Source organism: Rousettus aegyptiacus, unplaced genomic scaffold (assembly GCF_014176215.1).
Source record: "Rousettus aegyptiacus isolate mRouAeg1 unplaced genomic scaffold, mRouAeg1.p scaffold_m13_p_2, whole genome shotgun sequence".
In the NCBI taxonomy this organism is placed as follows: domain Eukaryota; kingdom Metazoa; phylum Chordata; class Mammalia; order Chiroptera; family Pteropodidae; genus Rousettus; species Rousettus aegyptiacus.
This window is the reverse complement of record NW_023416295.1, coordinates 119440283-119450353: the sequence shown is the minus strand read 5'-3', so window position 1 is coordinate 119450353 and position 10071 is coordinate 119440283. Positions and strand designations below refer to the sequence as shown.

Sequence of the window (10071 nt, the reverse complement as noted above, 5' to 3'; positions counted from 1 at the left end):
AGGATTTATGTATTATGAACTGTTTGTCTTACCTCATTTCAGTCTCTTAGCATCCCTGTAAGAATGGCATTATCACATTGCTCAAAGTCAAACAATCTGTAAAATGTAAAGCCCAACTGTCGTTGCTTTCGGTTTCCACACATTTTTTTTCTGTTCATTTCTCATCAATCCTGGGTTTGCATGTTAAAATTTACATGTTAAAATTTCATTTGTAATTCCATTTTAGGAGCAGCTCACACCTTGAACCATATAAGGGTCTTCATATGGCTTATCCTCAAGTAGTCATTACTTTTAATGCTTCTCATCCCTTCCCATCTCAATACCAGAAAACCATTCCCCAAACAAAGTGATCCATGACCCAGATCCAGGGATGAGGGGGAGGTGAACAGCAAGGAAACCATTCAATCCGATTGTCCCTAACTAGATCAAGGCTTTTCCCTCACTGATTTGACCATGCCAACGATACTTTGTCCTGTTTGAAAATAAAGGTGCAACAAAGTTTCATTCAAAATAACAGGTAGCATATCTTTCAGTATTTCTGAAAAAGTTCAACTCCAAAATTCTATAAGTTTTACTGAACTAGATCATGGGAGAATATCTTTCTTTTTAACCGAAAACACAAAGGCAATGAGAGTGAAAAATTTCTTCAAGGCGCTACAAATTGTTTTTAATGAAAAGATATGTTTCATGTAGCCTGTAATTAATTCATCCATTCATTCTTTACATTTGAGTACTCAATATAGATTAAACACTATTAAATTTACAATTTAGCTTCATAATTGAGGTCTGAAATAACCCTTACCATCCTAACTGGAAATATGATACTAGAGTTAAGGTATGTTTTCATCTAGTAATGCAATTCGTTAGTTAGCCCTTCCCTAAAAAAGGTGGGAGGCGGGGGCGGGGATTCTATCACAGAAGCTACATGTGTTGATACCAGAGCAACACAAAACTTCTGAATTTTATAATGATATTCCAAGCATTTCTTGTTTCCCACACAAATATATATCCGGCCGCAAATACAAACATGATCCTCCCACGTAGACCTGGAATTGCAGAGGAAAGGAGGCACGAAACAAGAAGACCTCGCTTCATGGCCTCTTTGTTTTCCCAGCTAACATATGGTGATGAGAGCCTTTCTGACTTATTTTATTGAAAACCTAATTACCTATGCTTAAATAATAGAAATTTTAAAATATAAAATATAGAAAATCTTTCCCTAATGTTTCTAGCAGGATCTTCTAGGAAAAAAAAATAGATTTTAACATTTGTACTCTCAATATTACTATTTCTGTCTTGGATATAAATAACATCTTTCTTAGAAAAAGTCAGAGAGTTTCTGACAGAAAAAGTAAAATTCAAATTAATTAATTCATCTCACATCTCAGATAGTTTCTGAAGAACAAAAGTAAAAATCATATACTCTGGTTGGAACTGCTATAAATATTTTGAGATATAACAATTTCTTTTCCAGGACTTTATCCTGTAGACATGCTCACACAAGTGTGCAAAGTATAGGTACAAGGATGTTCATTGGTGTTATAACAGAGAGAAACTAGAAATGAGAAACTGTCTGTGTGTCTTTCAAGAGGGGACTATAATTAAGTGAATTAAGCTACATCCACAAAATGGGAAATCAAAAGTTGCTCTAAAAAGAATGATTTAGGTCAATTTGAGTTGATATGGAATAACCATAATAGATGAGGTCTTTGGACTCCAAGTTTTGTGTTTAGTGTGCTGTGTTGCTCATTTCAGTCTGCGTCTGACCGAGAAAACAAGCCACTCTATGTATTCCAAGCAGGGAGGGCTTTTTTAGAGGAAAGTAGAGGCTTACACAACTGTTGGCAGGGCTGGGAATCAAAATTCAGGGTCAACAATTTTTGTCTGCAGTACTGTGTTGGTGGCTCTCAAGATCTCTTCCAGAAGCCTTCCTGATCAACTCAGTCTGCATGCACTAAAGTAAATGACTTTCAAAGAGCCATCACTAACTACATCAGCTCCCTAGACTGAGTAACCATTTGATTCAAATAAAAGGCAGGTTCAAAGAAAACCAAAACTATTAGCAACCTGGTAAACTTTGGTTCCAAGAGAGAGTTGTGAAAGAGCTCGCTTAGATTAACAGCTATGCTAAGAATCACCCCTTCCTTCCCCTGTCACTGTTTAAGAATCACCCCAAGTCACTCCAGGTCACTGGGTTAGTTTACGATAAACCTGAATGAAAGGCAAAGCCTTAGAGACATCGTTTTGGCCCTTTGATGCTAGATACTCTAGCCATAGCTGGACCTTTAAAGCACTCTACAATCTGGCCCCAATATACCTTTCCACCCTTGTGTTTACATCCTAACCTCAAACCTCTACTCTACCCTTCCTCATCATCCTCATCATTCTGCACTTCCTTTTTCCTAAAAGTAAAAGTAATGAATAAAATTGTATAAATCTCTTAGATGTAAAAGATAGAAACTCACTCAAATTAGCTTAAGAGAAAGGAAAAACATTTAATTGGTTCATAAAAGTGAAGAATATTCTATCATCAGACACATTTAGGTCTAGGAACTCTACTAATATCATTAAGATTTGTTCTCTCTACTTTTGGCTCTATTTTCTTCAGTGTTACCCCCATTCTCATGCAAACTCTGTCCTCATGATGGTGAAACAGCTTCCCATACTCCAAGCATGCAGCCAACCTTCTCTACAACCTCAGTGGAAAGGGAGGTTTTTCTCTTAAAGCTGCTTTGGTGATACTTCTGAATGTAAGGTTTATAGATCTGCTTGAGTTCCATATCCCTACCTGCAGCATTCGCTAGGACCAAAATAATGCAGTGTTCTGATTGGTTAAGCCTGGGTCACTTGTCTATTCCTGAAGCTGAGAATGGAGTCAGTGCCTCACAATTTGCGTGGATTAAGAATGGAGATAGGAAATTAGGGTGCCAATATCAGGAAAAAAGAATAGATGTTGAATGAATGAAACAAAACATATGTCCACTGCATAGATAGGATTCTCCTTACTCCAGAAGCCAAAAGCCCCTTGAAGGAGATATATATATATATAAAAAGATGATTTTGGACATGGTTCCATAGTGTAGCAGTTAGCACGTCTGCTTTACACACAGAAGGTACTGGTTGACATCCCAGTGGAGCTAAAATCCATGGTCTATGGCCATGCCACCATGAACAAGCCCAAAGTCTAATCTTGGAAGCTAAGCAGGGTCAGGCCTGGTTAGTACTTGGATGGGAGACCACCTAGGAAGACCAGGTGCTATAGGCATTAATAATAATAAGTAATAATATTAGATAATTTCCAATATTGTGAAATCCCCCATTCTTAATATTTCCCAAAGAAGTAGATCTGTGCAATAATTATTACCAAGAGTTTATTTTACTTCTCTGCTATTTTTATGAATTGCTGTTTGAGACAGAAAAACTAAAACCTGTTTCTTTGTGCCTAATTCAAAAATAAATTGTTTCAGTTCAAGGATAAAAATAGACATAATTCCATGCCTGAAAACTATTTTCTTTTATGTAACTTAAGGTCCTTGTGTTTACATGTTTATATATTTTCATTGTTGAAATCTTGGTGGTAAACAATGTTTCTCATTCAACATTTAAAATTTATGTAATTATAAACATCTTTCTGTATTTTTGTGAAAACAACCTAATGATCTGGTTCATTAATTCCATAATATTCCATTGAGCAAATCTTTTATAGTTCCCTTAACCATTCTCCTATTGTGAGAAACGTAGGTGGTTTCTAAATATTTACTATCATACAATCCGCTGCAATAAACATCTGTGTATGTAGCTTTTTTCCTAAAGAATTGCTTCCTTAGGTTACATTTCCTAGTGTAGAATTACTGGAACAAAAAGTTAAAGTACACAATGAGAGTTAAAAACATGAGATTTGAAATCAGATAGCTCTGAGTTGCAATCCCAGCTCTGTCACTTAGTATGTGACTCAAGACATGTCACCCAGCCTTTCTGAAATTCTGTTTCCTACCTATAAAATGGGGATAAAGCTATTTATTGTCTTAGGGTTGTTGAGGGGATCATGTGGAATAATTCTTGTAAAGTATTTAGCACAGGGTCTGACACTCAGCAAACACTTCCAAAATTTTAGTCAATATTGAGATTGTTGTCCTATGATTTTGATGATATAGAGTCATATAGTTTCCTAAAAATTGTACTAATCTTCACAGAATTCTATCCAGTTTTATAACATTTGTAAAACGTTTGTAAATTTTACAATTTGCCGATTTAGAAGAGTACAGAAAGTTTGTTTTAATTGGAAGTTTTCTGATCACCTAAATATATAAAACTTATGTGTTTTAAAACCAAGTTGTTCCAAACTGAAAGAACGCTATCCTTTCAAACCTCAATAACTGAGTCACTTGCAATTGGTGGTTGTCAAGACTTTTCTAACCTAAAATACCTGAGGAATGCCTCATTAATGTACCTCATTAACAACAGTGACATTTTATGGCAGAGCTTTTTCTGCCTGCAGACCATATCCTTTGGAGGTTAATAGAATTAGAAAAGAGGTGGTTTGAATAAGTCTCTTTGGTGATTTACTTCATTCGGTTAAGAATTACCAAGATAAATAAACATATATATTTAGTTGTATTGAAGGTTTAAAATATCAATACTCACAACTTTCATCAGCCTTGTTTTTTACCTATGAAGGTGAGATTGCAGTCTATAAGATTGGAGGACTAAGAAACAGGCTACAGGAATGGGTATATACAGAGTAGCTGCCCCTCAAATGCGACCTCAACAATATACTTGCTCTATTTCTCATCACTATAAAGGTTTAATTCTACCCTCCACACCCATAGCTGCAGTGAAAGCTGGCAAGTGATTAGGTACCATTATGATGAAGAGGATGGCAATGTGCAATGAAAGACAAAAGACAAATTAACATTTGGCAACAGAATGATTGATATTCTCATCCATTTTCTGACCCAATCATAGAAATGGGCTACAACCACCCAGGACCACGGATGGCCCCAACTTCAAAGGGTCTTTCTTCATACAGAGTCGATGTTTGAGGTTCAGGTAAGACACAGGAGAGCACTCGGTAAATAAAAACCCCAATGGAACGAGCGAGAAACTAGAGAAGAGAAGCCCGCAGGAAAAGGGAGACTGAGGGATTCCAAGCAGAATACAACAACACAATTTATTAAGGAAAAAATACATAGTATAAGCATCTTTGCTGATCACCATCCCAGAAAAAATAATCAATATTGACTTTTGAGGCTAATCAATTATAGATATATCACTGACTCCTCAACACTTCTACCACCAGTCCTCACTCAGGATGGGGAATAAGCAATAGTTTCCATAGATTATGCACACTGAAGGTTAAACTGGGCAACCTTCAAGGTAAAGATGATGAAGTTGAGCTCTTAGGAGAGCTTGAGTTTCCCTGAGACTAAGGAATAGATAGAGGACAAAATGGCTGATGTAGCATCCCTTTACACAGCAGGGGTGACTATGAGATGTTGAGTCTGTGGTCAGGGGAGGATTACTGGGAGAAGCGTCTCTAGGCCTGGCCAGAGCATCATGGCTTAAGAGACAACTTACTGGGCAACAAAAGGTGCAACAATACATGAAGTGCTGCTTGTGCCCACTTTTCGTCACTAACTACATCCAGAATTTCCGTCTGATAACATAGCAAGAAAGAAGAAGCCTCCTAAATGAATGAGGGCAAATTCATGACCAGTCAAACATGTTATGGGTTAAAGTAAAATAAACTTCATCTAGAAACATAAAGTAGACTTCTGGTAAAAGATGGCAATAGTCTCCCAAAATCCAACTAAAACAATAATAAAGAAAAATATTTGGAAGCATATACCCACAAGTACAAACAGAATGAGCGAGAAAACAACATTTTGGAAGCTAGAAAGCTGATGGACAAATGGAAATGCATTTTGTAGACTTAAGAGCTAACTCTTAAGCTAACAACTAAGAATGCTGACAAGCAGCCTGAATTATACTGGGGACCTACAAATTGTTCAGATATGAATGGCACCACATCTCTAGTAGTAGAAGTGAGGATGGAGCTAAGAACAGAAGGATCTGTTGGAAGTCTGTTTGAGAACAGACTTGACTCCTCAGCAGACCCCTTTATCCCACTCTATGGAGTTGGTCTACTGTCCTTTACTACCTCTCAAAGACAGGAAGTTCAATTCTATAGAGAGTAAGATGGAGGATCTCTAGACTGGAGAAAAAGGTATCATGTTGAAAACAAGTGTTAAGTTGAAAGTGACCTTCTTTATGTTGAGACACTCAGCCTTCTTCTTCCACCGAGCTTTCAGAACCCTGATATTCAGGCAAGAGATTGGAATTCTTCTCTAGGTCATGTGATTAGCCCAACAGGAAAATCCTCAACAAAATGATCCAGCCAGCCAACGGACTCCTGCACACCAAGCCCCTCCCACATATGCAAAGTTCCAATCAGCTTTTAAAGTTCAAATATTAAATACGAGCAGAATATAAGGATCACCAGGAATTTGGAGAAATCCTCTAATGCAAAATATAGGAATGCAGTCAAATAAAAAGAAGAAAACAATGTAGAGGAAATGACTATGCAGTAGGAAAAAAGTCAAAATTTGTCACTGATATCCTAAGAACGATCAAGGATTTATGACACAAGAATCAGAATCTACTTTTCTAAAAAGAAGATTTGAATTGTCGGAGAATAAAAGTGAGATCTTATATATTAATCTATAATAGCAGAAATAAAAACTAAATTGAAAGAATTACATTTAAAATTTTTTTCAATATTATTAAGATCATTCTTACTATTTGTTGTGTCTATTAAGATATGGAATATTTTAAAAATGTTTATGAAATAATTATCTAGTGACACCTGTTAGCAAGTAGAAGTGGGTGTGGAAAAGTTCTAAATGTCCAATTATCCTCAGTATGTAGGGCTTTCAAAGAACTTAGAGGAACAAGTTCATTAAGTTTCAAATTCATTGGAAGCATGGTTTTATATCACCAAATTTGTACCAAATACTTGCTAATTTGTAATCACCACTACCTCATAGCATCGGACAGTTAATTGGAACACCTATTTATGGCATATTATTTTTCAGATTCCCTCCCCATACTACCAATGCTGGGCTTGGACATAACATTGGCTGTTGTCACCTGAATGTGGGCTAAAGTAACAAGGTACCAGTTCCCAGCTTAGGCCTTAAAGGTCATCATTTGCATCCACTCACCCCTCCGGGAGCTTCTGACTTCTACCATGCCTGGAAATTTCATTGGGGAACTGGAAACTATAAAAAGTGACAGAGCAGATTTGAAAAAGAGCCAAAGAGAAATACTACAAATTAAGAATACCAATAGTAAAACTATACAAAATCATGATTTTAGGCAGACACAAGGAACTATCTGTATCAAATGCAGGACACACTATGGTACCAAGTTAACAGATTTCTGCAGGATTAATTCTTGCAGCCAAGAGAATTCATTTTATTATTCTAGCTATTATTGAAAGTGCACAGCCCAGGTCACATGAGAGGAAAAACTCCATGCATGCAGATATGAAGTTTGCTCTGTTGAGTAGCAGCACTTTATCTTCCTCCAGTGTGCATTCTTCTTTTCTCCATCTCTCTCTGTCTCTCTGTCTCTCCATCTCTGTCTCTGTCTCTCTCTGTGTCTCTCTCCCAATGAATTATTTCTGTTGACTAGAGTAGAAAGCCAAATCCAGATCATTGATCTGTTCTCTGTAGAACCTCCAAATACACAGTCATTTTAAGGAGCAGCTCCGTTATACAATGTTGGGCCAAAGTTCCCACTGTGTCAGTATGACATTTTATTTCAGAATGTAGAAGTGAATCCAGTAAAAATTTTTTAGAAAAACTAACAATGAAAACACACAAGGGTAATCCAATAATATACCTCTTCTTTTTCTTTCTCTTTAAAATAATAATTACCCTTTTCCTCCCCTTGTTTTTGCTGAGGGAAGAATAAGCTCTGTCTTCAGTGGAGCTTGTAAATTAGCCCTTGCACATTAGCTTCCTCCATCTTTGAAGAAAAGTCCTGAACCAGCACCTAGGCATAAATAATTTTGAAAGTAAATTTTAAATTGATGAGTTGTGTTTAGAATATAGTAGATGTTCAATTCATATTTATTGATATGAATGGTAGTATTTCTACATTCATCACTAACATGCTTTTATTTAATCTTTGAAGTAGATTTGATTGTCCAAAAAAGGCTCAGAAAAGTTAAGCATCTTACTAAAATTTCGTTAGCATGTGTTGGAGCATCAACTCAAAACCAGATCTGATAACAAAACTAAAACAACACAATAATACTTCTTTGTGGAATGAACTGAATAAACTCCCAGATGTCCAAACATCCTTAGTTCCCTTGTGAAATGGAAAGAATCAGACTTAGCTCATTTTTGCCATTTAGAAGCAATTAGGTGTATTTTCTCTCTGTACTTTCTCCCCTTAAAAGTCTTAAACATTCCTGTGGACACTAAAGCAATATTGCTCTCATGATTAACTGTTTGCTGGAACAATGTCCTGGTCCCTTTTCATGTGTTTCAGGCAATTCGACGGTCTTCATATTACTTTTTATGGTTTGCCATTTGAAATATCTACTTGGAATACTGAAAATAAAACTGCTTTTTCCATAGACTAGTTTCTGTTTCCATTTGGTAAACTCTAATATTTCTTTCTCCTCATATTTCGAATTCAACTGAAGTCAACGTGGCTTTGCTCTTTGCCTCCCTTTTACTATTTTTGTTCTTGTGTGCCAAGGTCTTGAGCTCATGAAAACATGCCTGTCTCAGGGAAGTGTGACACAAAGACTCCTAGAGCCAACTACCTTTGAGTCGGCTTCTAAATACCACAAGCAAAAGCATTTTCCAAAGGTAGACCAGCGCTCCTGGCGACACTTGGGACCTCCATCACTGCTAACATCAGACCTTGGATCTGGGTGCCTTTAACTAGGATTTCTCTCCTCCTGCAGTTTCTGCCTGCCCTCCTCTCCCATTCAACTTGCTGAGGGATTTCCCCAACCCAAATGATTGAAATTCCCACAGCTCCCCCACTCTAGACATTAACAAGACATCTCGTCTCCCTCAATCCCAGGTTACCTCAAAGACTGATTATTTTATTTTATGTAAGATATAACTCTGTGCCAAAGCTAGAAATTGAATAAACTCTGAATTAATGATTTAATCAATATTTGTGATTTAAAAGAGATCAATAAGTCTGATAACGTGAACAAAAAAAAGTGCCGTTCAGAAAGATAAAGAGACATCCTTGAAGGTAGGTCTTACATCTTCAAGTGGAATAATATTACAGGCAAACAATCATCAACCCAGGAAACTGAACTCGTACCCTTTGCTCATAGTCACCATGTGTGCGTGTACCTTTGTCGTGAGACCTGGATGTTCCCGTCGTTTCTCCTCTTATGTGTGCCTCTGGAACTTCAGTGTCTCTCTCCAACACACTTTTGAAAAATGGCCCTTGACTTTACTTCCAAATGCAGTTTTAGCATTCGACTTCAGTCTTTGACTCTCCAATCTGCCCTGTACTTTTTGTTTGTACTCCACTGTGTCTTGTTTGACTGCTTACCCAGCAAGGAGTATATCCATAAAGTGATAGCCGGTTTTGTTCAGACTTCCACCTGAGGTAATAGCTTGTTTTGTTAAAGAACAGCAGCTCTTTTAAATGCTATATCTACAACTGGATTCTAAGAGTCATTTCCAACTCTAAAACCTTAAGGTTTGGGGGTAAAGTAGAATCTGAGATGGGGGCGGCATTCTTATACTAAACCACATCCATCTATTTGTTAATATGATCAAAAGTTTTATGTGCTTGCATGCATTCTTCATATAGAGGTATTCATTAAAATAAAAACATTTATTTATGCTGTTTTTTTAAAAAACATACACACAGCGTGTTGCCCTTCATTTCTGCTTCTTTCTATATAAATGAGTTTCCTTTCCAGGAACAGTTAGGTCATGAAAAATATTCTCCTGAGTTTTACTGAGCAATATTATGACACATAACCACTAAACCTCATATTAAGAAAAAATTAGCTTAAATAAG

At 36.7% G+C, this 10071-nt stretch overlaps 1 pseudogene; it reads left to right on the top strand.

Moving 5' to 3' along the window:
- The first annotated feature begins 3149 nt into the window (after nucleotides 1–3149).
- Nucleotides 3150–3265, top strand: LOC118614114 (annotated as a pseudogene).
- Nucleotides 3266–10071: the final 6806 nt, after the last annotated feature.